We start from the raw sequence: 4,725 nt of genomic DNA, 5'->3' as shown, positions 1-4,725 counted from the left end.
AGGGAGATCCTGTCATTTCAAGGGAACTTGAATGTTGCTTTGTTCTGTGTCCATCACTATGCCTCCTCCATTCTCCACACTCTGACTACCACCACCACCTTATCAGACATCTTGACAGTATAATTGAAAGTGAGTATCAGTAAGGACGGTAACGTGTCAGGGAAAGCTATAGTTCATCTGAGTCTTTCTTCACAACCTTCCTGTTAAAAGGTCATACTTGTACAATCAGATGGAACAAGCATGTTCATCTGTTTCAACAAGTCTGGCAGATGTTTCCAAGTTTCTTTTCTTGAAAGTGAAACTATTCCCTTGTTTAATGTAAACTTCAGTGATTTGTTTCCTTTTTAGATCAGTAATAACATCATATTTTTAATTTATAACTTGTCTTCTCATGACCAGATAGCATACAAAGATTAATATTAGTTAATAGGTTTTGATCAACAAAAGGGTATGCAGAAAACCATCCTGAATATGTGTTCTACGGATCATGCAGTGTGATTTATTTATCTGTGTCCAAGATGTTTGAAGTAATTTAAGTCTTGCCTTATATTGCAAAAACAAAGGATCTGAATCCAGAAAAGTTTTGTTGTTCTTTCTTTTATTTTCCTTTATAACTTCAACAATAACAATTTTCAGTATCACAGTTATTGAAAGAAACTTCCTGTATGATTTATTATTTCATTTCAGAATTAGTGTAAAAACAGAATATTCGTTTATATCTTTTTTTTCTCCAGAATCATATTTCTTGAGATGAGCTATTTTTTTTCAGTGAATTTACCTATGGCCGTAACACCCTAAAAACACCCGATTTTATCTGATCTCATAAGCTGAGCAGGGTTGGGCCTTGTTAGTACTTGGATGGGAGACCGCCTGGGAATACCAGGTACTGTAGGCTATAACAAAGCTGGTGAAGGGCCTGGAGAACAAGTCTTACCAGGAGCAGCTGAGGTAACTCAGATTGTTTAGTCTCGGCAAGAGGAGGCTGAGGGGAGACCTTACTGCTTTCTACAACTACCTGAAAGGAGGTTGCAGCGAGGCGGGTGTTGGTCTCTTCTCCCAAATAACAAGTGATAGGACAAGAGGTAATGGCCTTAAGTTGTGCCAGGGGAGGTTTAGGTTGGATATTAGGAAAAAATTATTCACTGAAAGGGTTGTCAAGCATTAGAACAGACTGTCCAGGGAAGTGGTGGAGCCACCATCCCTGGATGTGTTTAAAGGACATGTAGATGTGGTACTTGGGGACTTGTTTTAGTGGTGAACTTGGCAATACTAGGTTTACGGTTGGACTAGGTGATTGTAATGGTCTTTTCTAATCAAACTATTCTATGATTTTATGAATTTCAGAAATACTATTTTCATTTCTATGTTTTTTAATTTCCATTCTTCCATTATGTGGTGGTTTCACTTGGCTATCTCTTGACTAGAAGCCAAACACAGCCACTCTCTCACTCACAAAAAAAGACAAAAGGAGACAAAACTGGGGGGGGGGTAAGGGTTGTGGGCTGAGATAAGAACAATTTAATGATTGAAATAAAATAAAACTTTAAATAATAATTATTATATTAAAATAATAACAATAGTAATAAGATATGAAAATGGGTGATATACAGTGTGATTGCTCACTGCCCACCAACCCAGCTTGGTCCATTCTCAGATAACTATCCTGGAGGAGTGACAATCCCAAAACTGAAACCGCAATCCTGGAAGAGCGAAAGCCCAAGGAAAGACCAGAGAGAGAGAGAGAGAGAGAGAGACATGACATTAAATGATATGGAATATTCCATTGGCATATCCAAATGCCAGTCTAGCATTTTAATTTAAATATTCACTGCCCCCTTTAGACCTTGCACTTGTAGACTAACAAAACAAGAAGTCCTTTGACTTCCAGTGACAGTTGAAAACACTGGTATGTTATCAACATTTTTCTCATAACAAATCCTAGGCTGAAACCAAAACAGCACTATTCTAGCTACTAAAAAAACTAGTTCTGTCCCAACTAAAAACCAGGACACTGGCTGTCACTATTTTAGTAATTTATATTTTCTGAACCTCTCTTCTGCTTAAATTTCTTTTTCCAATATTAGATGTTCATGTATATTCAAGGTAATAATAACACAACTGTTTTTGTTTGTTGTGTCAAGAAATGGTCACCTAACACAATAAATGCAAATTATTCAGATTTAAGTTAGCTTGCATAATATGCCACCTGCTTTTGGTGTCATAGCTAAAGAAAAATGGCTTAAAGAAACTGAAATATCATCAGCAGGTCAACAATAAACTAACAGTTTTCTCCAAATCCAGTGAAAGATGTTGGAATAATTATTTACTATATGTAGCAAAAAACAAAGAAAGAAAATATTTGCTCTGGCCATTCAGTTTATATCCTGATTGCCCTTTGATATTGAAAGTCTTCTCTTCAGAGCTTCCTGGTGTGTGTGATATCTGTAACACAAGCTGCTGCAAAAACTCTTCCACATTTTACATTTTAAGTTAATTTCTAATTGCAATGATAATGAAGAAAATGCATTTATAATTATTTTTTTATATTTCATGATATTTTTTTCATTCTCCACTTTGATGTAAATATTGAACACTTACTACGTTATAGGAAGGTTTTAGACAAAAAAATAAAACTAATAATGCATTCAAAAGAAATATTAAAATTTGGGGAAAGAAAATACAAATAAAATTTGCATTTTTTTAGACAGCTTGCTGTTGAGATGAGGCCAGAACATTGGCCTAGGAGTCCACCTATCATTTTCTAATTTCTATTCTCTACCTTTCCCTATCTCTTTTCCCTGTCTCTTTTCCTTTTCTCTTTTAATTATACAGATTCTCATTGAAACTGAATTTTGCTTGACTACTACAGAAAATCCCATCTGGATTTCCTTGGATCCTTTATCAGCCAACTAACCAGGTATTATTAATATACATATTTTGTCATCTGTTTCTCTCATACTCTTTTATATACGCTACACTATCCACCAGCTTTCTTCTAGATACTATTCTTGCAGGATAAAAAAAATTCCCAAATTCTGTTACTGTTTCATTTTCCTCCTAAAGTATACAACAACTTTCTCTTTGTATTGCTATTCATTATGACCCTCCACTAGTATAGGAGAAGTGTATTTTAACTGACGCCATTGCTTTGCAATGAAAGGCACCTTCTGTGCTTCACCAGGTCTGTATACCACACACTTAATGTTTTTGCCAACCTTAAAAAAGTGAAGCTTTGTCAGTTGTGGAAAAAAAACCCCAACACAATGGCAGCAGCAGCAGCAGTCAGTATATACAAGATAGATATGTGAGACATATGAAGATGGTAGAAATTATTTTCTTTTCAGTATTTCTTACTTCATAAAAAAAAGCTGAGAATAAAAAGGAACAGAGTCACCTATCACATTGAATGAAACAGCTATCAGAGGGTATACGAAGAAAGAAGGATCATGTTGATAATGGGAAATCAGCAGCCAACAGTTGAGATTTATAATAAACATGACCTAGCAATGAGCTGCATAGATGCTGGCTTTTCTGCCTCTCTGACAACTCATATAACTGTAATGTGTTTTCCATCTAATTGTAGGGATCCAGCTGCTCAGGCCTCATTGCAGAATTAACATTGGGTTTGGAATGGAAAGAGCCTAGTAGTAGAGAAGAAAAAGGAAGGTGAGACAAGGGTCTAATTTTGCATTGGTGAGCAATAGTAACTCACTGAAATTATAGAAATATTAATTCATATACTGAATTGATCAGTAATTGTTATTCAAATAATAATTTGTTGATTTTATAGTTTTCTAAAACTATTTTCCATCCCCAAATGGATTAAGTTAATGTAGTTCTTTGCAGTGAAATTAAATTAGTGGTCTTAAATCACTCTCACTCTGAAAAGCTTATATATGAAAAAAGAATATTCTCCCTAAATTGTCTGGGCATATCTGTCTAAAGGTATTTAAATTTGTCTAGTCATTTCTTTTCCATCTGAAGTGTTTATATATATAATGAATAATTGATAAGAAATATTTTAAGAGTAAAAAAGCTTTAGAATAATGAGTTGTCCTTTTCTTGAGGGTTTGTTTTCTCTGAGAAGATATTTTACCGGAATTTTACTTGTATTTTGGTCGTATTACGTCCTGTATTAATGAGACAACTGACACCTTGTCAGATCACATGGATCTGAATCCTAGAATGTATTGATTTAATCATAAAGAAACTACTAAATACTAGCTAAAATATCTTCAGGTGGACAGATGCTACTAAAAGACAGTGTGCCTTACTGGATCTGTATGTGCTAAATGGTGAAAGCCTGAAAACTGAAATCCTTCAAAGATCTTAAGTAGCTTTCCGTTCCAAGAACATAGAAGGAAAATGAGGTATTGTGGTGGTTTAACCACAATAGGACCATGTGGTCCTGCACTCATTCACCCTTCCGGGTGAGATGGGATGAGAGTCGCAACAAAGGGGACATGGATTAGGATTGAGGACAGGAATGGCTCACTCACCAGTTATGTTCACGGGCAAAACAGGATCAAGTTGAGGAAGAAAAAATCAATTTAATTCATTACCATTCATCCAAGTAGCACAGTGAGACATAACAACCACATCTTAAGACACCTTCCCCCACCCCTCCCTTCTTCCCAGGCTCAAATTACTTTGCTCCCGATTTCTCTACCTTCTTCCCACCCCCAGCGGCACAAGCGACAGGGAATGGGGGTTGCAGTCAGTTCA

General features: G+C 35.8%; 1 pseudogene; it reads left to right on the top strand.

Moving 5' to 3' along the window:
* Positions 1 to 776: 776 nt before the first annotated feature.
* Positions 777 to 895, top strand: LOC114818385 (uncharacterized; annotated as a pseudogene).
* The last annotated feature ends 3,830 nt before the right edge of the window (positions 896 to 4,725 follow it).

Source organism: Antrostomus carolinensis, unplaced genomic scaffold, assembly GCF_000700745.2.
Source record: "Antrostomus carolinensis isolate BGI_N321 unplaced genomic scaffold, ASM70074v2 scaffold3053, whole genome shotgun sequence".
Lineage (NCBI taxonomy): Eukaryota > Metazoa > Chordata > Aves > Caprimulgiformes > Caprimulgidae > Antrostomus > Antrostomus carolinensis.
This window is presented reverse-complemented; position numbering and strand designations above follow the sequence as displayed.